Source organism: Lagenorhynchus albirostris, chromosome 10 (assembly GCF_949774975.1).
Source record: "Lagenorhynchus albirostris chromosome 10, mLagAlb1.1, whole genome shotgun sequence".
Lineage (NCBI taxonomy): Eukaryota > Metazoa > Chordata > Mammalia > Artiodactyla > Delphinidae > Lagenorhynchus > Lagenorhynchus albirostris.
This window is the reverse complement of record NC_083104.1, coordinates 87,508,330-87,536,007: the sequence shown is the minus strand read 5'-3', so window position 1 is coordinate 87,536,007 and position 27,678 is coordinate 87,508,330. Positions and strand designations below refer to the sequence as shown.

At 42.4% G+C, this 27,678-nt stretch overlaps 1 pseudogene; it reads left to right on the top strand.

The window, feature by feature from the left end:
* The first annotated feature begins 1,605 nt into the window (after positions 1-1,605).
* The window catches only part of LOC132527948 (uncharacterized), a 393,532-nt pseudogene continuing 367,459 nt past the window's right edge, over positions 1,606-27,678 (top strand).

Below are 27,678 nucleotides of genomic sequence, written 5' to 3'. Positions count from 1 at the left end.
TGTGCCAGACAGGAGTGGATAGGGGCTGTTTTCTCTTTGCGGTTGGTTGTGGAGCGTTCAAGATCCCTAACCTAGGATGAGGCTTCTGAGTTCCCAGTAGGCGAGGAGCCGCCCAGGAGACCCGAGGTTCCAGGAGGAGGCGGCGCAGGTGTCCAGGCTCCGGGCAGGTGAGCAGGCCGATGCGCCAGGAGGCGGGCCGGGTGGTCCCGGACCCCGGGCCCTGACGCTGCGGCCTCGCGGCTGCTCGCCGAGCTGGGAAGGCCGGACGGGGCGCGCAGGAACCCGGCCCGAAAGGCGCGGCTCACACTCGCGCTCGCGCCCGCGCCCTCGCCTCCCGCGCAGTCCGAGCCACCGCCCTCCGCCTTCCCTCCGCCCGCTTCTCTATTTGCCACCTCTTTCCTCGACCTCACTACCCAGCCCTGCACGCATCCAAACGAAAACCCTCTTCGTTCTCTTCAGGGAGCCGGGGAAAACGTGTGCTCCTCTGGCCCTTGCACCGTGGGTCACCCTGCGCGCGGGTGGGAGCGGCGGCGCCAGGAGTGCTGCTCCTCGTCCGGGAGGGGACGGGGAAGAGGGCATCTCTGGTCCCCGGGTACGACTCTCCCCATTTCTTCTTCTGTTCCCTGCGCCGCGCGCGCTAACTCTGGGGGAAGTTGGTTGCAAAGTTTCCGAGAGCGGCGTGGGCTCGTGCAAGCAAAGCGGAGGGCGGGGTGCGGGCCCCGGGAGGCGAGGACAGAAGCGCTCCTCGCGGCGTCTTTGTTCTGCTCTGGGCGAGAGACCTGGCGAGGAGTCGCCGGGAGAGTACCGGGACCGTCGGCTGCAACATTCCGGACTCAGCAGGGGCTCTTCGCTCCTTCCCTCACCTCCTCCTTCAGGCATCCTCCACCTCCACCCCAACCCTGGACACTGGTCCCAGGTTCCCAAGCCTCCTTGTACCGCATCCCTTTACCCCCAAACTTCACGACCCAAAGATCCCAAGTCTGGGATGGGGAAGGAGAAAGGGTGGAGGCGAAGGTGGGCGATGGGCCGGATACGTCCTGGAGGGTGGATGTTTGCTTTGGAATGCTCGTTGTTGTTGTTGTTTTCCTTTGCCCTAGAAAATGCTTCCCATTGCGGGCCCCCATTCTCTCCCATTTCCCCCATCTCCGGCTTTCCTCCTCTTCAATTCTAGTAAGATCTAGAAGGAAAATTAGCGCTACTCTGAGTCACTCAGGGCGCCAATACTGTGGCCCGCAGCTGGGATGAGGGTCAAGGATGGGGGAGATGAGGATGGGGTCCCCAGTTCTGGAGGTTGGGGAACGACTGGTAAAGGGCCTGGGGAAGAGTGCGGAGCTGTTCCTGGTCCGAGACACCCGATTTGCCCGGGGCAAGGCAGTGGGGGAGGGGACGGAAAGAGGGGATGATCGGCCTTGCCAGGGGGTAGAGGATGGGGAGGCAGCCAGGGACCCTGAGTCTGATCTTTGGAGCGAGGACACGGCAGTGGTGTAGAGAAGGGAGCCGGTGAGGAGCGCTTGGCTCCAGGGTCAGAGGGAGCGCGGTCTCCCGGAGAGCCGTGCAGTCTCGGTCTGAGGTTAGGAGAAGTTTGGGGTCTGAGAGGTGGGTGCGATGCTCGAGGTGGGAATCCGCCCTCGGCGCCCCTGGACCGAGTCGCGCAGCGCCTGCAGCAACAGGTAGCCCCTAGGGGTGGAGGTCCCGGTGGGACCCCGAGCTGGGCTTTGTCCTCCGGATTAGAGGGAGCTCCCAAGGGACAGAGTGAGTGGGGGTGGGCGTGGGGGGGGAGAGTTTTCTAACACTTCTTGATGCCCCTTTGAGTTGTTTTGGTGTGTTGGGTGGAGGGGGTGATCCGAGGGAAGGAACCAGGATGGAGAGCCTAGGGTGCACCCCACCTCCAATTGTGTGAGCGCCTTTATCTTCTGTGGTTGACCCCTTGCCCTTCGGATTTTGTCTCTTGGGATGAGGAAAAACTGACAGAAACTCGATGCCAAAGTGGACTGCTCACACTGATTGGCAGGGAAAGTGCAAACAAAGAGGTGCATCTCCCGGAAACAATGATTTTGGAGATTCCTCCCCCTCTCCCCCCGCAGACTTGAGCGCGTTAGACAGCGTGGTGGGTGTGGAGGGGACCAGGACAGGCATCTCCCGGGGAAAGTTTCGGGCGAGGTAGTGGGAGGAGAGGGTCGTGGCAGAGTTGCAGTGGGCTGGGGACTGAGCCGCCCAGGCTCGCCTCCGAGGTTCCCGGCCGGGCGGGAGATGCGGGGAGAGGGAGGGGGCGGGGAGGGGAGGGGAGAGAGAGAGGAAGAAGGGGTGAGAGGGAGAAACCTGCCGCCGCTCGCCGCCTCTTTGTCTGCTCCGGCACTTGGAACAAAAGGGGGAACTCTGATGAACTCTCTTTCTTCCCCTCTCCCCCGGACGCGCGGGTATCTCCCTCTCGCAACTTTGCCGCCGCGACTTTCTCCGCTGTCAGGCCACACAAAAGTGTCCGAGCGCCGCGAGGACCGCGACAAGGGAGACGTCTCTCAGAAGTGCGACGAAGTGGGGAAGAAGGTGAGTGGGGACTGTTGTCTTGTTTATCTCTCTCCCCCGCAACGCGCCCCGCTCCCCGCCCTCCGGAGGACCGAGGAGCAGTCCGGTGGCGAAGTTTGGCCAAGTTGTACCTCCTTTCCCCTGTTCCCTTCTCTTTTGTTCTTTAAGGAACTTGCACAGATTGTTTTATTTGTTTATTTCTAATGGGCAAAAGCCAGGCGGGCATTTCTCTCAAGTGCCTCTTTATATGAGGAGCTGGGGGGATGGGGGGAAGGGTGTCTCAAGGGGGCATTGCCTCGCTTTCTCCTAGCTGCGCGCAGACCGGAGGGAAGCGTGCTGAAATGGTTGGGACTTGCCGGGTCTGACTTTGGTCCTGCCAAGGAAAGAGATATGGAAGCGGGGGTCGTTCCCTCACCATTTTATAACTTAACAGCCTGCGAAGCGTTGCGCAGATCCAACGCACCATACCCAAAGCTGCAGCACGAGAACGCAGAAGAGGTTTGGGTGGTAGGGTATTGGACTCTTGTGTTTGCGGTCGAGGGTGTTAGAGCAAACAGGTAAGAGTTCAGAAAGTTTTCTTTGGGGCTGGGATAGGTTGGAGGAAGAAGCCACAGGTTCTCGACTGTCAGAGATGCAGGGATGGAGGGATGGGGCCTGGACCACTAGTTAGAGTCGGCCATCCCGTCCACCCCTCTCAGTTTCACGACCCACCCAGAATAACCTACGCGGTGCTGGCGATCCATCATCACCTCTCTCACTTAACGCGGGCCCCCACCCCCGCCCCATTTCAATGTGTTTGAGTAGAAAGGGGAACGCGAGCGCCTGAAGCTCCACAGACCCAGCGGTCCGCCCCGCCTTTTGTGTTTTAACCTTTTGTTTCTGTCTGCCACGCCCGCCCAAAAGAGGGATGGCTGTCGCAGCTTCTGCGGGGTGGAGAGGCAGCGCAATTCCCTCTGTGTTTATAGGCAAAAGGAGACTGCTTAACTTTGTTTCCCAAGTAGCTTCACTTCGCAGTTTTTCTGGATTGGTTCTTGCTCAGGTGAGGCGAACACTGCGCACCTAATAAACATCTCCGCTTTATAGGACATTTCTTTCAGCACTTTCCCACTTTATCACAAAGTTGTTTATCCGCCCAGTCACTTGGTTCCTAGAAAGACATTTAGGGACAGAAATTGGGAGTTTGTTGAAAGTGGGCAAACGTGGTATGTTCTAGCAGTGTTTAAATATTGGGAATGTGTGGAACAGGGCTCTTGAGTTAGAAAATGCAAATTTAGGTCATTATCTTCAGGTCTGTTTTGTGAGATCGTTCCAAATACCAAGGTAATTAATTTATCACTACTACCCTCTCCTATCCCCACCCCAGAGCTAGAAGCTTTCCTCCCACCCTTTGCCTTTATCTCCCACCTTTACAGTTTGACCGGACAGATGAAACTTCAAACTGTGCTGCTAACACCTGGAGGAAAGAGCCAAACATAGTCTATTTGAACTTCTTAAAGTTGTGATTTCGTACAGTAATATCCATTATTAAAACTTGCAGCTAGAAACGATTCAAGTGCCAGAGCTATGTAGTTTTGAATTTTTGTGTCAAAGAAAGAAATATATTAATGCTAAGGTTACTTTTTTAAAAGAAACTGAGTGTGTTGAGTGACTTGGAAGCTAACACTAATTAATTTCAATTGTATAGGTGTGATTACTATTGTCAGCATCTAGAAAGCATCATGAGTGCACTGACCCCTTCGTACTGCATTGTTCTTACTGGATCTTTCTATCAGTGAATGTTATGGAAGTACCAATTCAACATCAAGTCATTCCTGAATGAAACTTACCAAACTTTTTTCTTTGGAGTTGCTTAAAAGTTGTTGGGATTTTTGATGATGCCTTCCCTATGTGGATTACTACAATTTGATCACTGGGAATTCTCCACCTTAAAGAAGGTATGTTGCTTTTTAAATACTCTACAAGCACTTCATTTTGGAGCTGGTACTTATGCCACTAGAGAATTGCCTAGTTATTTTGAGCTGTTGCCTGATCAAAGTGATTTATGACTTTGGATTTCCTTGTTTTGAACTGGTTTTTGTAGGTTCATTTTCATCTGGAATGACGATTTGGGTACTTCTAAGGAAATTTTATTAATCTGACAGTGTCTTCGATATGATTACACATAATGAACGTGGATTATATAGTTACTAAGGAAGGTTATGTAACAATGATGGGTCCGATAGGCAAATGTCCTATTTTATTTATGATTGATTTTGCTTTTAAATATCACATTGAATGTTTCTATCGTAGCAGGACTTTTGTGGTTTGCATTAATTTTTTTTCACTTTTGACATTTCATTTTGGTAAACAAAATCCAAAAGTGGTCAGACGGAAATAAATTCCTGCTAGCTGGGAGTCAATATAAAGTACAATAAGTTCTGTTAGAATAAAAACTTTACTATGTAATAACAACAGAAACTGTACATTTGTTTAATCTTTATGGTAGACATTAAGTTTTTATAGTGGTCATTAATAGTCTTATATTCCTTCTTTTATGTCTTATAATTCATTCTTGATCATCTCTGTGAGAAAGCCATTCGAAATTCACATAAATACTGTTGGTAATATAAAAAGTATTTTGATACAGTATTTACTTTCCTTGTTTAGCAGTTGTTTGCCATGGAAAGTGAGAGTTTTCTTTGTTTAGAATAGGTTGCTTTGAAATGATTGAAGTTGTAGGATTTGATCCTCAAAATGATTCAAGTTCAAGGTGGTTTTAAATGCTACAGATGGAGAATATTGTTGATATATTACTGTAATTGAGAAATGTTAAGGTATGGTCAAAAAGATAATTGGGAATTGGAAATATCTTTATCCCACTGTAAGTAAAAATTATTATGATTTGCTTTTTTTTAGTTGTAGAAACTTGGACAAATTACTTCATCTTCCTGGACTTTAGTTTGTCATCTATAAAATGAAGGGTTAGGTTAAAGAAACTTGAAGAAATCTTTTAGCTTTAAGATTTTTGTGATTTGTTGATTGCTCCTGTAATTAAGGAGCATCCTCTCTTGTGAAGTTCATTTTTAAATTGTTGAACAGTAGAGTTACTGACATGGAAAACTTTATGTGTATTAATAACAATTATTTTGTATGACTGTTTAGCTCAGGGAGTATTAGTTCAAGAAATAGGCTTTAAATTTTCTGTGAAGTATACTTTCGGCAAAGTGTGTTGCATGGAAACGTCAGATTTCCTGAAATGTTTTCAACAAAAGTTTATCTGCTGGAATATTTTGGGGTGTGTGTGTGTGTAGAGTGCAGTATTATTTTCCAACAAATGTTTTACCTACAAATGTCTGATGTGAATATCTTTGAATCTGTTTTAATGGCCACCCAGCATTGGGCTCAGAGGTTTAGAAACAGACTCTGGAATGAAACAGACCCGAGTTTGAATCCTCATCTTGATAACCTTGGCCAGTTTACTTGCTTTCCTGGGGTCTCAGTTTTCTCATTTGTAATTGGGGAGCATAACACTTATCCCATGAAGTTGTTGTGGGGAATATATTTTTTAAAACCATATATGTAAGAAAAAACTTAACAGGGGGTAAGCATCTGTAAGTATGTTTAGTTATAATAAAAGCTACTACTATTGCCTTTCACAACGAATCAGTGATGTTTTGATACTTCCAACTTTCTTTGTTGACTGCCTTGCAAGTTTCAAGCCACATTAACCAAAAGTATTCACTGAAATATTCAGTCAGTTTGGATAGAAGTTTTCACATGTTTAGATATGTTCTTTTCTCTAAAAATATGTTCTATTCAAGTTTTTTATCCAGTTAAGCATGGATAAAAAACAACATTTATTAAGTTTTGTTACGTATAAACATGTTACCGAAGGTCATGACTTCCTCTTGTACTATGTGGCCTTTCCTTTTCCTTACAGAAATTTCTGTAAATTGAGATAAGAGCAAGTTTCTAGAATTGATGTACACAAATTCTCTATTTTCAATGTTGTCAGTGAGGAGTAAACTTAGATATAGTTTAAAAAACTTTGTTCATTCACTTTTCAGCTATGATCTAAAGTGATGGTTCAGTGATTTCTTGATGAGGAAATCAAGAACTATAGCACATTTTCTGACGTTAGTTTTTATAGAACGGTCTTTATTTAAATAAAAGACCTCACAGTTAGTACATACAACACTTAGAAGAATAGCATATCGTTGTGAAATGAAGTTTAAAGTCTTGGATTTTCATTTTCTAGATCTGTAATTTAGCAAAATACATGGCCATCCCTGAATGATAATTTAGTTTGAGGGAGATTATATTCATTTACCCTTTAGGAAGTTGCTGATGGGAATGTTAAAGTACTGTTTATCCTCATTTGTAATTTATCAGCAGAGAGTTGCCTGGAAATGATAATAATTTAAAAGAAAAACATGGGATAAATCAATATTAAAATGGGAAACTTTTTTTCCATATGCATCCACAACTTTCTGTTTGTGGACAACATCTATTTTAATCAGCAGATTATATACCTTTAGTATAGCAACTACTAATATAAAAATTTGTAATTACAGAGTTTAAAATGATAAATTCCTTAAAGTTTTTCTGTGATGTTAATTCTTAGGTTATAACCAAGTATACTTAATAACTTTACTCTGAGTATCAAATGTTATAGTCTTGGTTATTTAAAACTGTTTGTTGACATGATTAGTTTGAATTATTGAAACCAGAAAAGTCTGCCAAGGTACTCACAAGAAACTTACATAGGAAGAAAATCTAAATGTTCAGCTCTGCCTTCTAAAATGGTAAATACAGCACATACTAAGCATCTTACAAGTAAATAGAAAGCGTTTATTTAACTTTGAACTTTATAATAAGTCTAGGGGGTGATCAACTGAATATTTTGTTATATTTTGAGTACCGTTTCGTTTCTACTTATTTATTTAACTGAAGTATAGGTACTTACTTATTTGCTATGAGTTTCTTTAGGAACATTAAGTGTTCCCAAACTTACTTTGATTTCTTCTTTATGGCCTCAAATTTCCCGACTTTTAAGTGTCAGTCATTTCTAAAAACTTTGATGGTATTTCTGCCCATTATTGTTGAAGATACAGGTGTTTAGAAATATATTTATCATGAATCTATGAAGCTTACTTTGTTCATTCATTCTTTCCTCATTCATTTTTTTAAGTAATATGCTATCTATGTGTCAGGCATTGCTCTAAGCACTGAGGATACAGAAAAAATAAAAATTTTTGTACTCTTGGAGCTTTTACTAGTGACAGTAAAACATATGTTAAAAGGTGACAACTACTGTTGAGAAAAATGAACCAGGAAAGGGAGATGGGGAGTCGGAGGAAAGGGGATTGCAATTTTCAATGGGATGGCCAGGGAAGACCTCACAGAGAAGGTGACATCTGAGGAATGATATAAACGAAATGAAGGAATGAGCCACATGATATCAGGCAGAAGAGCATTCAGGCAGAGGCAGGCCAAGCGTCTAGTTTATCAACAGAAAGCAAGGCGGGCATAGTGGCTGGAGTGGACTGAGCAAAGGGGACAATGGTAGGAGATGAGGTCAGTGAGGAAATAGGAGTATGGTGAGCAGATCACATGGATCCTTAAAGGCCATTGTGATCTTACACTGAGGGAGATGGGGTACCAATGAAGGGGTTTAAACAATGATTGACCTGATATAACTAATGCTGTAACAGAGTGACTCTGGCTGGTGGGTTCAACGAGATCAAAGATGGGCAAGGGCAGAAACAAGGGAGACCATTTCGGAAGCTATTTCAGCTATCAAGTGAGAGATGATGGCAACTTGGACAAGGGTGAAAGCAGCATGGAGGTAGTGAGAAAGGATTGAATTCTGAAGATACTTTGGTTGGAGGAATTTCTGGTGGACTGGATAGGAAGTATGACAGAAAGAGAGGAGTCAAGTCAGAGATTTTTTTTGACCCAAACACCTGAATGGACCCAATGCCCATGAACTGAGATGAAGTGTGTACTCGGGGTGGGGGAGACTAGGAGCTCAGCTTGAGCACATTAAGATACTTAAAACATCTAGGCAGTTTGATACACAAGTTTGGTTTTCAGGGAAGAAATCTACAAATTTGTGAGTTGGAAGAAATTAAATGCTATTTAGGGACTTCCCTGGTGGTCCAGTGGTTAAGACTCTGTGCTTCCACTGCAAGAGACACGGGTTCAATCCCTGGTCAGGGAACTAAGATCCCTCATGCCACATGGCCAAAAAAAAAAAAAAAAATATTAAATGCTATGTAAAGTCATGAGACTGGATGAGATCACTAAGGGAGTGAGTATAGGAAGGAAAGAGGTCTAGATACTGAACCTTGGAGCCCTCCAGATTTAGAAGTGAGGAAGATGAGAAGGGGCAAGTAAAGAATAGTGAGAAGGGGCTGCCACTGTGGTGGAACCCAGTGAAGAGAGTGTGTCCAGGAGGAAGGCAAGGTCGTCTGGATCAAGTGCTGCTCGTGGATTGAGCAAGATGACGATTGAGAATAGACCTTCGCGGTTAGGCCTTTGGGAGGTCAGTGCTCATTGGTAGTCTTGGCTAGAGCTGTTTTTTTTTTTTTTTTTTTTTTTTGCGGTACGCGGGCCTCTCACTGTTGTGGCCTCTCCCGTTGCGGAGCACAGGCTCCGGACGCGCAGGCCCAGCGGCCATGGCTCACGGGCCCAGCCGCTCCGCGGCATGTGGGATCCTCCCGGACCGGGGCACGAACCCGCGTCCCCTGCATCGGCAGGCGGACTCCCAACCACTGCGCCACCAGGGAAGCCCGGCTAGAGCTGTTTTGATGAATGGTGAGAGATCACATCTTTTTCCTAATTTGTGTGGGCCGTTATATACCTTTAAAAAAACCTTATCTATTCGAAATAAAATTTGTCAGTGCTTTATAATTGATAAAATGCTCTTGCATATGTTATCTTAGTTAAGTCTCAGAGTAGTCTAAGAGAGATGGGATGATAATATCCATGTTTATCTTACAGAAGAGGAAATTGAGACTCAGAGGTAAAGTGATTTGTTCAAAGTCACCCAAATATAAGATAGAGCTGTTTTTTATTTAAACTTCATACCCTTTAGCATTCACAATAGGGGAGATAGTAATAATAAAGCAAATTCCAATACAGTGTGACAGAGGTGATAATAGTGATATATACAAGGTATAGAATTAAATCAGGGCAGGGAGTGATTATTCTTGGGGATCAGGGAAGACTTTCCCAAGTTGGGATTTAAAAGATGCATAGCATTTTAACATGTAGTCAAAGGGAAGAACATTCTAGGCTTGGAAAATATGATGTGCAAAAATGTGGAGGGATGAAACATGGGGTGATAACTGGAATGTATTTGGGATGTTTAAGCCATTTGATTCATGCTGAACATGAAAGAAAGTAGAGGAGAGACAGGCTGGAATGACAGCAAGTGCTAGTTCAAGCTTGGATTGAAGTATGTTTTTAGTAAAACAGCTACTAGGTGCCATCTTAAATGTATCTCATGTCACACAGGATAGTGTGCAACCTAGTTAGAAATGTCTGAATATATATACACATCACCACAAATGCACCGTCTTTGTCACGTCAGGCTGCTATAACCAAGTCCCATAGACTCGGTGGCTTATAAACAGCAGAAATTTATTTCTGTCAGTCCTGGAGGCTGAGTAGTCCAAGATCAAGGTACCGTGTCTGGTGAGGGCTGGCTTCCCGGTTCATAGATGCTATTTTCTTGCTGTGGTCTCACCTGGTGGAAGAGGCAAGGGAGCTCTCTGGGAGCTCTTTATAAGGACACTAATCCCATTCATGAGGGCTCCACTCTCATGACCTAATCACCACCCAAAGGCCCGGCCTCTAAATACTGTAATTTTGGTATTTTTAGGTTTCAGCCTATGCATTTTGGGGGGATACAAACATTCAATCTGTAGCATGTGTATCTTCAAAATTCAATGTATATGTGAATCATATACCACTAAAAAGCTCTGGTGACTGTACTTCTAGTCTGTATCAATCAGGATGCTTTTGGCTTCAAGTAAGAGATACTTAAGTGAGGATTTTTCTTTTCTTTTATTTTTTGGTTCCACGTTAAATAAATTTGGATTAGGGCTATTTCAAGAGCGTCTAATTTAACAGCTCAGCAAATGTCATGCATGGTTCCTGGTTAGCTGGCTTTCTGCTTCTGGTCCTGAGATAGCCGCTACAGCTTCAAGCATCATGTTCCCACATGGGAACCTAAGATAGGAAGGATTGAATCCTTACTTTCTCTCTCTCTCTCTCTCCCACCCCACCCCCATACACACACACACAGACACACACACATATGTAAATGTACAGAGTTGTGCAACCATCACCATTTTTAGAACTTTTTATTACCCCTAAAATGTCCCCTGTGCCCAATGCAATCAATTTCTCTTCTCACCCTCTGATCTCAGGCAACCACTAATGCAGTTTCTGTCTCTTTAGATTTGCCTTTTCTGGACATTTCACACATAAATGGAATTATACAATAGTGATCGTTTTGTCTGGCTTCTTTTGCTTACTATAAAGTTTTTGAAGTTCATCCGTATTGTAGCATGTATCAGTACTTTGTTCCTTTTTATTGCTGAGTAGTGTTTTATTGTATGGATATATTGTACTTTTTCTATTCGTCAGACGAAGGGCATGTGGGTTGTTTCTGTTTTTTAACTAGCATGAATAATGCTGTTAGGAACATTTATGCGTACGTTTGTGTGTGGACACGTGTTTTCATTTCTCTTGGGTAGCTAGCTAGGTAGGAGTTGAATTGCTGTATTGTATGGTACATTACTAAACTTTCTAGTGAAACCACCAAACTGTTTTCCAAGGTGGCGACAGCATTCTGTGGGTTTGAGGGTTCCACCAGTAATGCGTGAGGCTTCCAGTTTCTCCACATCCTGGCCTTTTGTATCTTTTAAGGAGTGAGGAAAACTTTCAAAGAAGTCCATGAGAAGATTCCCAGGGTAACTACCGAGGGCCATGTTGAAACCTAGTCACTAGCAAGGGGGATGCGATTGCTCTGAGCAGCTCAGACTGATCAAGTGGCACCCTGAGCTTGGGAAGATGCCCATCATGTCTATCAGTACATAGTGTCAGAACGAAACTGAAGAACGAAACTGAAGGGAGATGGCTCGTGGGTAGGTAACCAACAGAGTCAGCCAATAGGCTGTGTGTCAGGCTAAGGACCTGTGATGTAAACATACAAAGTAGGGCCAAGTGTTTACATTACAATTATGATTTAAATTGTAGCCACAAACTTGAACAGAAATAACCCATTCTATTGGAATTCAGGTTATTTTCTGCTTATTATGTGAAAAATTTTTGAAAATTAACCTGTCCAAACTAATAGCAAAATAAGCATAGCCTTGGTGAGTGACTCTGGGCAGTTGCTAAGCCCCAGCATTCCTTTCCTATGAAGTACCATGTAACATTTTTGGCATCCCAGTAATAGTGTTTTATAATCTCGGTTAAGTGTAAGTTAACAGCCACCAAATGCTGTCTATATCCTTAAGATATAGACAGATATTTAGACTATTTTAAGTGTTGGACAACCTGGTGGCACCTTGAAAAAAAGTATTTGAGCTTTGATGGCAACAAAAACCCCACAAGACTATATTTTATAGTCCAAACTTATTCTTCCTGTTAATTGTTTTTAAATATATCTTTTATTGGGTGGTGTGACATACATAAGGATAGATAAACCTGCAGTGTGTGTAGGAGATTGATGCTACCCTGTCTTACAAAACCCAGGATATGTGGGTCAACGTATTCGTTTCTGTGAATGATGGAGTTTCAAGTGATTCATACTTGAAAGTCCCTGAAAATCTGATAATTAGAATGCATAAATAAGTAATTCTAAAAATTTAGGCAGATACAGATAACTGTGGAGGGAAATTATGTTTGAAATTGATTTCTGTGACCCTCTAGCTCTTACAGTTATTTTCTTCTTTCTTCAAATCTTAGAGTAGGCACCTAGTAGACTATGATACCTAAAATTTTGTACTGTAGTTTTAATACTAACATTTTGAAGTATACAGTGACTTAAAAATCCAAACAACTCCAGCAGTTCTCTCATAATGAGTCACTGGTGGGGAAAGCCAAGAAGAGAAATTTAAGTTTCTTAATTATTGCTCTGAGTGGGTATAAAGTATATGTCTTAAAATTCATAGTTCAGTGTTCTGTTTCTCAGAGAAGTGATAACTACCCAGAAACCTCAGACATTTGTGCACCAGTATCTTATACATCCTCTTATTTGAGCCTCACTCCAATCCCAATGTAGTAGGTGTTAGTGACATTCTCATTTTACAGGGAAGAAATTGGGGTTCAGAGAAGTATCTGGCCCAAGTAACCAAACTGGTAAATGGAATATCACAAATCCATTCATTAGGGACCAGCAGTGTAAATTAAGACAAGAAAGAATATCCCTTTGAGAGGTTCTGCTGAACCTGACAACATTTCTAGTTTCACGTTGATGATTTACCCTTATTCTGCAGGTTCTGTGAATATATTTTGAGACCCAAACATTGAATCAGGCTTAAAAAGAGGACCCTCTGCTCTGCTGGTGTTTTAGATTCTTGCTCGTGTTGCAAGCAGCAGTTGGGAAGCTGGCAAGATGGTGAAACTAGTCGGTGTTCAAGAGTTTTACTTGTGGGATTTTAATGGGATGGTGTCATTACTTGTAATGTATTTTTATACATTATTTATAATGTATTATAATACATAAATAATTGTAATGTTCTGGATTTTCAAATGATGTATCAAAGATGATACGTAACAATGTTCATAGAGTCGTCTTTCTGTAGCAAAAGAAAAATGGGTTTTGGAACATCTTTTCATTCTGTTTCTTCTTCAAGGAAGATGTCCAAGGAAGAGCTCTGGGTAGCGCTTACAAATCCTGAATGGAAAGCCCTGAGTAGAGGACCTCCCTGTGACTTCAACGTACTTTGTCTTTGCCCTTAGGTGTCTCTCTTCCTCTATATGTGTATGAAAAAGGACTCCATGTAGTGACACACCCTTTGTCCGTAGATCTAGCTCCTGTTCTGGGCTGTGTACTTTGGTGAGCACCTGTTCTGGACTGTGGTGAGGCTCTAGGGGCCCTTCTTGGGGCCTAGGCCAGAGGTTGGCCTAAGTGACCTGGTCCCTGCCTTTCCCTCGTCCCGGGGTTGGTCTTCTTAGGCTTCTGGTTCTTACGGCTTCGATGGGGGGATAGGACTTTCTAGAAGTCTAGAGCAGACTTGGCCAAGCTGGGGATGCGTTGCTTCCTTTCCCTTGGACTTGGCCTTTTGGTGGTGTGGGTGTCTTTTCTGGGGGGCAGGGGTATACAGTGTTTATATTTTATTATACTTACATTTAAATTTCACCATTAAATACTGAGCATAAGCATTTAAGTAGATGCTGGCCTCATGTTCAGATTTTCCAAATGTAAAGATAAGTGGATGGACAGCTTTAAGGATGTGACGGATGAGACATTGAGGAATCTATTAAACAATTAGAGAATCTAGGGGGTGGTAAAATTTCGTCTCTACACATTTACACATTTAGTGGCACAAGAAAACTCCAGGGACATGAAGACATATGTAAAGCTTTGGGTTGCAATTGGAGGAGAAGCCCGTTCAGGAGTTGTGGGTGTCTAATCGGGAGAATTCCTGAAAAAGAGGGGCTTTTCCACAGTAGAAGGAAGAAGAGCACTTGAACCTCCCTCGACGCTTCACACCAGAAGTTCCATTGCCTACACTTTTTGTGGCCCTCATATTGTGTCCCCGAGGCTTATTTTGGCCCGGACCCAGGTCTCCATAGCTCCTGTTTGGATTGAAGGGTGAACCCTAGATATTATGGGCGAGGTGGAGTGCATAACTGAGCCCCTTTCAATTCTTTCATTGGGATGCAAGGAAGATGTAGAAGAAAGGAGTTGTCCCCAAGCTCAGAACACCCAAAGGTGGGCAGTTCTTGGCTCTCACTTTGCACAGTGACCCCATGTTTCCACCTCAAATTCTATTTAGCCCCTACCTCAAATTGACATTCTAGAGCGCTATCCCTTCCTGCCTGCCCCCTTCCTCATGAAAAATCTCACACTGCACTAGCACATCAAGGAGGATAGTTCCTAATGGTGAATTAGTATAGAATGGAAAGCCCATCAGGGGTTGGCACAGTTAGTTATGATGAAATATGTCCTACTGTATTTGACCTCAGTGATTATAATAAAGAGATGGTAATGTAACAAAAAATTACTAGCCTATGTTTTCAGCTTCTTTTATATTTTGCAGATTAGTGTAGTTAAAAGACTAAAAAAAATGACACTTGTTATTCTGTCTTTGGGATAAATAAACCTTGCTTCTGTCGTAATATGTTTTCAGTATTTGTCTCAGTGTGGGAATTGGGGTGAAAGTTCATGGAAGTTTTTCTTCAAAAATTTCTGTTGAATTCTGCCTGGCTCTGCAGCCAAATTCAAAATTCTCACTTGACTGTAATGATTAAACTAGTATACCTAAATATATTGTGTAGGTGCCTAACTAAGTGGCTGTAAGAGTGCATTTGAGATGTAAGCAAACAAGGGCAAGAAGCATCATGTTATCATTATTCTACTGCCAAGTCCTTGCTAGGTAGTGTGGCCTCCTGAGTTCTCAGAGTTTGTGTGTGCTGAGGATTCCGAAGCCAGGGATGGGTTTGGCACTAACTCTGGCTTGGTATACAGATCACCTTTGGAACATAGGAAGGGATCCAGGTGCCCAGAAAAGGGGCTCAGAGTCTGAGCATCTTGTAATTCCCATCTTATTTTCTGACTCTTGGCTTCGCATCAATTTAATTCTTATTTACCTACTGATTCAAGTTTGCTCTGCAAATTCCATCACTTGGTGCACAGATTCAAATAGTTTATCTTTGCATATCCTGGCCATTTTGTGCTCCTCAGCTGTTTTAGTCACTGACCTTAACTCTGCCTGGTGGTATCCTGCTACTATTTCTTGTCCTTGGTTCTTACCTTCTTTAGATCTCAATCCCCAGAGCTCGTCAATTTCAGCGGCTCCTGGCCAACCCCAGTGATCTCAGGTTCTACCTCCTGTCCTTATGGAATAATATTGGATCCTAGTATGTTGCTAAAAATAGTAATCTAGCATATTTCCAAAATCAGAACTCTCCATTTGCTATCACTTCTGCTCTTTTCCAGGGAATTACTTTGATTCAGTTACCAAAAATGACATCTCTGGAGTACAGTGAAATACAGAGCCTCTCAATCATCTAAAAAGAATCAAGCTGTGCTGAGTACTATTTTTATGCCAAATGTATCTGAGTGTTCTGAGTCTTTGAAAACTGGTGATGGATGAATACTATAGGTGGTGGTTCTTTATTAACCAAGCTATTTGATGAATCCACATAAGGAATTGTAGCAAACTAGCTGAAACAAGTTAGCCTTGGTGGGAGACCTTCTGGAGTGATGAATAAGAGTAGGGCATTTTGTTTTGAGTTGCTTAAACCCAGAATAAGCCTAATTTACAAGCATCTGTTGACCGAAAGTCTCTTGCTGGTAAAATTGGATGCTTCAGAAAGGGGCTGGATGCCTGGGTACAGTGGAAGGAGGGAGAATTTTCATGGTATATTCTTGTGTATCATTTGAATTTTGAACTATGTGACTGTATTTTACCCAGTAGAAACAGGAGGATAAAAGGAAAAAAGGAAGGAAGGGAGGGAGGAAAGAAACTAATTACAGGGAAAAATACATCAATTAAGTAATATTTCGAAGTCACGTGCTTATATGAAGACCTTTGCAAAACTCTTGGGAGATAACAGTGTATAGTGAAAGGAAGTCTTCAGAGATTCCTAGATGCTAGTCTTTACGGAAATGATCTCTAAAGCTGTCAACCACCCCATAAATTAGGCATTGTTATCCACATTTTGCAAGTGAGGAAATGGAAGCTGTTAAGGGTAGAGCTGGGAGTTGGACCCAGGTGTGTCTGACTCCAAACACTGTGCCGTGCGCCTATCTCAGCTTGGGTTGCTATAACAAAATACTGCAGACTGGGTGGGTTAAACAACAGACATTTATCTCTCACAGTTCTGGAGGCTGGCAAGTCCAAGATCAAGGTGTGGGCAGATTCAGTGTCTGGTAAGGGCCTTCTTCCTGTTTTGCAGATGCCTGCCTTCCTGTTGTATCCTCACTTGGTGGAGAGAGATCTCTGGTCTTTTCATACCTTTATAATGGCACCAATCTCATCATCCGACCTCCACCCTCATGACCTTATTCAAACCCAATTACCTCCCAAAGGTCTCACCTCCAAATACCATCACATTGGAGACTAGGGTTTCAACATATGAATTTTGGGAGAGACACAAACATTCAGTCCATAGCACTACCTCTCCAACAAAGATATAGCATAAGGGATCTGTAAATGTTCTCTAGTATCAACTCCCTGATCAAAACTGGCTTCAGGCAAAATTGTCATGTAGTAGAAATTTGACTGCTACTGTCTGCAGTTCTCATTCTCTCAATCCCCTTTCCTTCCTTTGTTATTTTCTCTCCTTCTCTTTGTCCTCTTTCCTTTTCTTGATCATCCAGAGCAGTTGAGTCTCTCAAGATGTTATTCCATCCATCCATCCACCCATCCAGCCACCTACCCATCCATCCACCACACATCCAGCCACCTACCCATCCATCCACCACCCATCCAGCCACCTACCCATCCAGCCACCCATCCAGCCACCTACCCATCCAGCCACCACCCATCCAGCCACCACCCATCCATCCACCCATCCAGCCACCTACCCATCCAGCCACCACCCATCCAGCCACCCATCCAGCCACCTACCCATCCAGCCACCCATCCAGCCACCACACATCCAGCCACCTACCCATCCAGCCACCACCCATCCAGCCACCTACCCATCCAGCCACCACCCATCCATCCACCCATCCAGCCACCTACCCATCCAGCCACCACCCATCCAGCCACCCATCCAGCCACCTACCCATCCAGCCACCCATCCAGCCACCTACCCATCCAGCCACCACCCATCCAGCCACCACCCATCCATCCACCCATCCAGCCACCTACCCATCCAGCCACCACCCATCCAGCCACCCATCCAGCCACCTACCCATCCAGCCACCTACCCATCCAGCCACCCATCCAGCCACCACACATCCAGCCACCTACCCATCCAGCCACCTACCCATCCAGCCACCACCCATCCAGCCACCTACCCACCCATCCATCCACCCATCCAGCCACCACCCATCCAGCCACCTACCCATCCATCCACCACCCATCCAGCCACCCACCCATCCAGCCACCCATCCAGCCACCACACATCCAGCCACCTACCCATCCAGCCACCTACCCATCCACCCACCCATCCGTCCACCCATCCGTCCACCCACCCATCCGTCCACCACACACCCACATGTAAGGACTGGACTAGATGCTGGAGACACAAAGTTGAGCAAAAATGGACATGGTTCCTGCCACCATGTAGCTTAAGAGGAAAAGAGGCATCTGTGTCTGAATGTGTTGGGGGAACTCTACACACTGTGCAGCCCCTTTTGGAGGCTCAGCAGGCCCTCTAAACACCCTGAGATGTCCATTGGTTAGAGTTTCACTTTTTTTTTTTAAACTTTTCAAATATGGAATGATGGTCCCACTGTGACCTGTCCTGGAGTGTAATAATTTGGGGCAGCAGAAAACTTTCTGTGCCTCTCAGGTCATATAAGGAAGTTGCTCACTACAGCTGTGAAAAGATTAGCCCCAAGACAAACAACAAAAACAACAATAAAGGGCTTCCCTGGTGGCGCGGTGGTTGAGAGTCCGCCTGCCGATGCAGGGGACACAGGTTTGTGCCCCGGTCCGGGAAGATCCCACGTGCCGCGGAGCGGCTGGGCCCGTGAGCCATGGCCGCTGAGCCTGCGCGTCCGGAGCCTGTGCTCCGCAACGGGAGAGGCCACAACAGTCAGAGGACCGCGAAACAAACAAACAAACAAAAAAAACAATAAAAACGAAAACAGGAACAAAAAAGTATACCAGATTATAATGGGGTGGGACAAAAACGTAAAGGAGTGCAGTAAAATTAAGATGATGTAATAAGCAAGGGACCGTAAGAACAGCCAGAATGATAAAGACTCCTGGGCTGAAAGCGGCCCTTCAGAAGCTCACAAAATCACTAGAGAACATCTGAGAGAAGATAAGCAGAGCCTCATCTAGTCCCAGGAGAACCATCTAAGTTTAGGCAACCTGGACCACATTCCCTGAGCTCACGCAGTAAGTTTGTTGATACCACCCAGTGTAGCACCTACTTACGATGCTCTGCTTGGTTTTCAGTCATTTCAGTTTGATGACTGGTAGCCCTGCCTCCCAAAGAGATCTGGTCCTAATATCTGGAATGTGTAAATATTACCATATAAAGAAAATGGTCTTTGCAGATGTGATTAAGTTAAAGATCTTGACATGGAGTGACTGTCCTGGGTTATCTGGGTGGCCCTAAATCCAATCACAAGCGTCCTTCAAAGAGAGAGGCAGAAGGTCAACCCCACAGAGCAGAGCAGAAGGTGACATGAAGATGGTGGCAGAGATTAGAGTGATAGGGCCACATTCTAAGAAATAACAGCATCCGCCACAAGCGAGAAGAGACGAGGAATAGTCTCTGACGGGCACACGGCCCTGTCAACACCTTGATTTTGGACATCTGGCCTCCAGAATCGCGAGAGAATAAATTTCTGTGGTTTTAAGTCATGGGGTTTGTGATAATTTGTTACAGCAGCCCTAGGACACTCATAAAGGTTGTAAACTCTCTGAGTGCCGGGCAGTGTCTTCTCCTCTGTATTGGACCTCTACTTAGCATTCAGAATTCTGCACAGAATAGGCATTCAAATACTCAAGTACTTGAACTAACTGACTTCACTGGTTCAGCCATTCAGAGCCTCAAGACTAGTATTTGAAATTTTATTGGAATAGAAGTGAGACCAGAAAGATCTGGATATTCACTTGCAAAAGAAGGAATTAATACCCCCAAGGCTTAGTCTCTTGTGAATTTGTTTCATCTTAAAGCTTGGAGTTACACTGCCGTTTAATGTAGCAATTCTTTTGCTCTACTGGAATATTAATAATACCACCGAGGGGGACTTCCCTGGAGGTCCAGTGGTTAAGACTAAGAGCTTCCACTACAGGGGGCGTGGGTTCAATGCCTGGTCGGGGAGCTAAGATCCCGTGTGCTGTGCAGTGCAGCCAAAAAAAAAAGAATACCACCGATACCACCGAGAAGACTTCATCTAGCAGAACAAGAAAAGCAAGTCATTCCAGGCAGTGGTTTGACATCTTAATTAGATACTTCCTTGGTGCTGGATTTCTCTGCTTTTGCACTGACAATATCTAAATGACAGTGTTCTGGGATTTCTGGTTCAAACACAAAATATCTTCTGCTCAAATCTTCCATGAAATGTCATTTTGAAACTATGAGCTTAGTTCTTATTCAAGCAGAACCCTTAGTGTATTTACTGGGACTTTAGCTGAATAGGCACTGCAGGATCATGTTTTTTGGGAAGTAGAAACAGTTTGTTTTTACATATAGGGAAGCTGTAGAAAAGAATTTGGAATCTTGACTCAGTAGACTGACCTGGTGGTGAACATTATTCACCCTATATTATGGCATTTCTTTATTTTCCTTCTGTAGGGAAACAAGGTCTCCTCTAAGACTATTCCTCTAGGATCTCAGTTACCTTATATAGCCATGTAGCAGTTAAAATAATTGTTAGAACACTTAACTTGTATTATTAAACTAATGGCAAAGGAAAGGCAAATCACATACCATGCAGTGTTGTGGAATGTGTTGATTTTGTTTTTGTTGATCTATAGAGTGTAGGTAGTGGTTTCTTTACAGATTTACTGTGAGATTCATTTTTTAAATCACTTATATCATTGCCTGATGCCACATAGAAATGTTAATACACTCCTAGACTTTACAATATTTGGTCACTTTTATTGATTTTAGTAAGAAAGTCTAGCAGATAATTATAGTAGTATGGCTAAAGTGAAATGCAGTTAATCTCCACCATGGCTACGCAGGTGGGTGGGGTGAGGATTAGATTTGAAAGAGATCTTGTCCCCTCTTGAGTTGAAATTGCATTTGCATGATTACTTTATCTTCTGATTAAGCTTGAAATTGACATTAGACAGTTTTAGCTTTAAATCAACCCACCTCACATATCCAATTAATGAAATCCTTGAATTGTTGTTGACAACATCCCCTTCCCAATTTGCCATATTTTAAATATGCTCCATGTATGCCATTTAGTTTTTACTGCTAATAGCTACAGCCTTATGACCGAAGTATTAAGTGGTGTGATTGGGACCTTGCCTAAAATGTTCCTTATGAAATTCCCTAGACTTTGCCTTATTTCGCCTACAACATAGCAGTTGCTCAATAAATAATTATTTAACTGAATGAAAGAATGATTGAATAATGATTAAAATCCACACATTTGGTGTCAGCAAAGCTTTAGCAAATTAGGTGTCGTGGGCTCACATATCAACTTTGTAATTCTCATCTTGTGCTGAAGGTGAGAACAGAAGGATATTCTTAACAGTTTACCCACTTCTGTCCAAGAGAAATATAATGAGAGCCACAAACGTGAGCCACATACATAATTTTAAATTTCCTAGTAGTTAGTCCCATTAAAAAAGGAAAAAGAAACGAATGAAATTATCTTTGGTAATATATTTTAACTCTGATATTGAACATATAATTTCAACATGTAATCGAAATAAAAATTATTGAGATAGTTTACCTTCTTTAGTTTTTGAAGTTTTATGTGTGTTTGTACTTACATTACATCTCAAATTGGCTTTGCCTTGTTTCAAGTGCTCAAAAGCTACATATGGCTAGTGGCTACCATATTGGATGCGCATGTTTATACCATCTGGTGGCTTCTATTTTAAGTAATTACTCTCGCTAACTAGATGTAAAATTTGGATTTTATAAGCTATTGAGTGGGATAGGTGTATAGTCCTGTCAATGAACTGATAAAAAGTTGTATCAGCTATGTAACTGAAACAAAATTTACAAAATTAAAAAAAAATCATCATTTAGAGATTGTGTAAATTATGTAATGCCCTCTAGATTTTTGAGTTCACGGCCAAGCTTCCATTGCTCTGAGATTCAGATTTTCTCCTATGCTGTAGTGGAGCAAGTTAATTATCCTTTCTTAAGCCTCAGCTTCCTCTTCTGTAAAATGGGAGTAATATTTATCTTAAGATATAACATTAACATTTCCAAAGGATTTAATGATGAAGCCCCGAGTACTCATTGTTAGCTGGAATTGGTTCTTATCTAGTATTTTCTTTTGCACACAAAACTCTAGGGGAAAAAATGGGTGATTTCTCCCCTATATTTGCTAATCTTTTCATAATATTTTTTTCTGAAGTCAACTCCCCATTGTGGCAAGAACTTGATGTGATTATTTGATGAATATAAGATCATTGACATTTTGTTTAAATTGGTTTCACATGGGCTGCTCCAGGTAGCTCCTGTACAGGGGGCTGTGGAGGATGCCAAGATAATACAAGACTGGCATTTACAGATAAGAAAACTTGGGAGACCCTTAGTTGACTTTCTTGAGCTATTGAACTGAATTTGGAGATTCCATGAATGCATTTTTATTAAACATATACCAATATCAAGCCAAAATCTATTAGCTAGTGGGAAAAGGTGATCATGGTAGAGAATTAATTACAAATACATCTAGACTGTTCATTCTACATAAGACCTATTTTGCCCTCTGTACTTTACTGATTTTATAGAAATTTATGATAGAAAAAGGTTCTAAGCCATTGTTTGTTTACCTTGCTTTGGGTAAGGGTGAAACATATAATAAGAGATCCATGGAGATAATAGCTAAAATTTCTTTCAGCATCCTACCAAAGCACATCTAAGCTTGGTCAAACACTTGTTTTCTAGTTTTAAATGATATAAATATGTAAAATTTCCTCTGGTACTTCCTAGGAATTTTTTCATAACTTAAGTACCTTTATTTACATGTAGTCCCTGATTCTAAGTAAGACGATCTTCCTGATAAAGTTTGGTTGACAACTTGAGTTCTATTTTGGGGAATACACAGTCAGTTCCCTGTTGCTTTTTGCACTAATGATTAAGCAGAGTTCTGATTCTCCTTTAATTGTGGAAAAACACTTATCAAGGGAAGAAAGTGTAATTTCAACAATACTTGACAAACCTCTGACATACTAAGGGAGAATATTATTTTTGAGGCTGGTGTCGATTAAGATTCTTCTAGTTTCAATTATTTTGTGTGTTTTTAACCTTTTAAAAAACCTTTGTCTGGTTAGTGGCCCCCAGACAGTTGGACTTTGGAAAAGAATTGTTAACTTTGGGGTTGAAAACGGAGCTTTAAACTGTCTTAGTGAAAGCTGCATACCTTTGCGAAATATATTTTCCAATAAATAAATAAATAAAACGATTTTTTTTGCTTTTTTCGTGTAAATTGAAAAAATACATACAAAAATACACAAAACTGGCCCTTGCATTTTTTTTTACCTTGCACAACACGAATGACTGTTTAGTTGAAATAGACATTCATTTAAATGGAGAAAATGGAGAAACGCTTAGCATTTCTTTTCAAATGTTGCCGTTAAAATATTGAGGAACTGGGGCTTCCCTGGTGGTGCAGTGGTTGAGGGTCCGCCTGCCGTTGCAGGGGACGTGGGTTCGTGCCCTGGTCTGGGAAGATCCCACATGCCGCGGAGCGGCTGGGCCCATGAGCCATGGCCGCTGAGCCTGCGCATCCGGAGCCTGTGCTCCGCAACAGGAGAGGCCGCAACAGTGAGAGGCCCGCGTACCGGAAAAAAAAAAAAAAAAGAAATTGAGGGACTAATGATGGAGAATCTAGATCATTGAATGCAATGGTTTTCCTTTTTTCTGAATCCTTGATTATAAAAACCATATATTTGGCTTATTTTTGAATAGGTGAAAGGTGGCAAACCTAAATTTTTTTTTTTTTTTTTTTTTTTTTGGTGGTACGTGGGCCTCTCACTGTTGTGGCCTCTTCCGTTGCGGAGCACAAGCTCCGGACGCTCAGGCTCAGTGGCCATGGCTCACGGGCCTAGCCGCTCTGCGGCATGTGGGATCTTCCCGGACCGGGGCATGAACCCATGTCCCCTGCATCGGCAGGCGGACTCTCAACCACTGCGCCACCAGGGAAGCCCGGCAAACCTAATTTTTGTTTTGTTTTGTTTTTGTTTTTGTTTTTGTTTTAAGGGAAATCAGTCTGAGGTATCCTTTGGCTGTGAGGTCCAGGGCATTTGACTTCTTTTTTGAGCTTTTCTTTGACATAGTCCACATTAATGGAAATGTTGGAAACTCTTCTCTGAGAGAAGAAATTCTAGCTGATTTGGCACTGCACTTTATCCTGTGTAGAATGCTCACAGAAAGGAAACCATCTCTGCGAACTTTTGGGACAAGTTGTATTCCTGTGGTATTGAAGGGGTGTTGAGATAGGTACATATCTTCCCTCCCGTGGAAATAAGATAATCACTCTTCAGTGTTCCTGAGTCAAGAAGCAGTTACAAAGCTATAATGAGGTAGTTTATTTGGGGGGAAAAGAAGAAGGAGAAAAGAAGAGCTGGTGAATTGAAAATAAAACTATTTGTTTTTCTTGCATCTACTTGCAGATCTGGTTTTTCCTTTATTTTGTTTGTAAGGAAACCTAATAGATGTATGAGTCCTTCTTCATCTTGTGATTGTACTTTTTTTTTTTTTTGTGATTGTACTTTTTAAACCTTTGTTTCAGCTTTGTTATGACTGTGGTTGGGAATAGAGTAATTTTCCTCCTTGGACTTGTGCTCTCTTAATCATTTGGTAAGAAACCTTTCATTGTCAAAGGAGCCAAAAGGCAGGTCTAGCTAATATTTTTGAACCTAGGAAATACTTATTATACGAAATATTGTTCAACTGATGGGTTAGCAGGAAATCCTGGGGTAAGATAATTTTCTTCATGATAAGGAGAAACTGTAGCTCAGTTTCTTTTCTAGAGGGCTTTTTTTGTTTTCCTTTTCTGATTACTGATCCCAGATTTAAGATTCACTTTTTAAACTAAATGATGATGCTGTTGAATACAAATGTCACTTTTTTAGTTTGGGGATACTTGGTTTTTATTTCATAAGTTAGCGGAGTTCTGTTCTTAATAATAATGGTGACTATAGAACCCTGGCCATCAGTCTTTATTGAGCCAATAAAGTTTTATTTACTTGCTCTTAAAAGCTTGGTTCAAAAGCCCTGGCAGTTAGATGGATAAATATATTTAACACAGATTTCAAATATCTTTCTTTGAAATGAGGCAAGGGCCGATTTACTTATTGGTTATGATCTGTGAGAGCACTTCAGTTGATGTTTTGAACGTTGCTTGACGCTCTCAGAGATGGTTCATTCTGGAACAGGTCCTTGGATTGTGAGAGAGGTGAAAGTGGTTCTTTCCGCCAAAGCTAAGTGATTTGTCCAAGGGGTCATTTACACAGCTTGAGATAAAGCCTGACCCTGCTCTGCAGTCAGTAGTACCCCTTCCTTGCTTTATGATTCAAACAGTCATCCAAGGGAAAGTGGAATCAATTTTAAGGAATATTTTTTCGGTTAGTAAAATTGAAATTTTTCCTAAAAGCCTTGGTTCTTCTACATTTTATCGTGGAAGAATTGGCCAGGTACCTGCATTTGTGAGCACCAGAGACTTTCAGTAAGATAACTTACAAATGTTGAATACTCTGTAAATATTATGTATACTGCAATATGCTAAAGTTTTTGTCGTTACTACTGCATGCAGTGAAAGCAAAGCACTCAGACTCCATTAATGATCAGGGTTTCTTGCAGGCATTGAAGAGCTACCACAAGGCACAACGCTGCCTTTAGAAAGATCCCGGCTTCTCGTAGACTACTCTTAGCACTGTCATACTGCTGTCGTCTGGTTTAGACAGTCCTGAAATAGAAGTTCTGTAGCAGGAACACTGGATTCATTTTGGTTAATCTTTGGTTATGTGTCATTTAATTATGTATTTAATTAAAAAACCACACTGGTAGAGTTCAGTATTCAGAATAACATGGTGATTTTTACCCCTACCCCTCCCTTTCAAGAAAGGACAATATGGGTGTGGGCTATTGGCCAATGTTTGAAAGTAATTGAGTGTACATTAGCTGCTTCCAACACTGAAAGCTTTTATCCCCTAGGCAGTTTGAATTCTTCTGTTTTACTGGATGGTCTCTAGGAATGTCTGATATCCTCGAATTCTGCAGATGGTGGCTATTGAATATTAAAAACATATGTCTGCGCACATTTTAAAATGATGCGATGCAGACTACTCCTTCGTCGTTACATATTGAGTGTGTGGACCCACAAGTGTCCCTCATTAATTACAGGGCTTGACATTTCTAGGACTAACCAAGGAAGATGCAGTTGGTTGTGAATCACTTCTTCCCATGCTGAAATGCCAAGCTTCTGTTTTAGAGGACTAAAGAGGAAGTCCAACAGAGTCAGCGCTCTTCTCAGCACCAGTATTTTTTGCCTCCCTCCACTTGCTGATGCAGCATTTGCATAATAAAAAGTACCTCTTCACCTCTTTAAAGTGCTTTACATTTCAACAAATTTATGTTTTATCAAAAGGTTAATCCTGACAAATGATTGTAAATTATTCCTGGAAGGTCTGCTACAGGTGCAGTTGAATTAATTCTATGCTATGCATAGCCAGATGTATATTTTAAGAAAGTGTTATTGCATTTACTATGGTAAATGTAGAACTAGAAGACTGGGGAAGCTCACAATGGGACCAGGATCTTTGCACTACTGGGCAGATAAGGTGCAGATACGTGATGTTCTGGAAAGGTTCAATTAGAGCTTTAATATTCGTCAATGAAGCACTCTACTTTCTAGTGTAACCCATTTTTTCCCTCTGTCTTTGTGACTTTTTCCCCTTTTCATTTTCTCATCTTAGTGGGAAGGTATTCATTTATCTTCTGGAAAGAAATGTTCTTTGTGTTTTCATGACAGGCACTTCTCATATCCATTGTTTCTAGAAGCAGGAGGACTTGTCTCATGTCTTTGCTTCCTGGGTCACAGAGATACAAAGAGAGGATGAAACAAAAGTGGGCCTTGAGAGAGGAATATAAGTTAGTGTTCCAAACAAAACAAAAGAAAAATAAAAGGTGTTGAGCACATACCTGCAGGAGAAGGCTTGGTAAGTGAAACGAATGAATTAAGTAGATGCAGCCCCTACCTTAGAGGAGCTCACAATCCAAGACCCACGTAGACAGGCTGTAACAGCAACTCACAAATTGCTGTTGCTGTGGATTGAACCTATGAACTGATGCAATGATGTTTCTGAATTTTGCACTGTGAATGGTGTATTAGTTTGCTCTGGCTGCCATAACAAAGTACCATAGACTGGGTGGATTAAACAACAGAAATTAATTTTCTCACAGTTCTAGAGGCTAGAAGTCCAAGATCAAGGTGTCAGCAGGGTTGGTTTCTTCTGAGGGCTATAAGGGAAGGACCCATTTGAAGCTCCTCTCATTGGCTTTTAGATGGACGTCTTCTCCCTGTGTCTTTCACGTCATATTCTTTTGGGGGGTGTCTATGTCCAAATTTCCTCTTCTTCTAAGGATACCAGTCATATCAGATTAGGATCCATCCTAATGACTCTTTTAACTTAATTACCTCTTTAAGGACGCTGTCCTGAAATAGTCACATTCTGAGATACTGGGAGTTAGAACTTCAACATATGAATTTTGGGGAAACACAATTCAGCCCATAACAAGTGGTTGCACTTATCCCTGGACACTAACACACATCACACATATTTCTTTTCTCTTTTCTTTTGTTCTTTCAAGTATGTAAGAAGTCAGAATTTTAAATGTTTCAGTTTCTCTTAGACGCTTCTGTACTAATGATCTTGAAATCGCTTTTAGAGTTTCTCAGTGAGTTTTGAAGTTCTGTTGTAGCCCTCATCATTGGGTCAAATTCAGTGACTTATCATTTCTTATTTTCTGGTGGTCATTATTGGTCTGGTATTGAATAAAACAGTGAATAAAATTAGGAAAAAAATTGAAGAATAAAATGTTGGGTTGATCCGTATAGAGAACATCCTCTTCCTCAAGCATTGACAACCTGCCATGTGAGCCTTT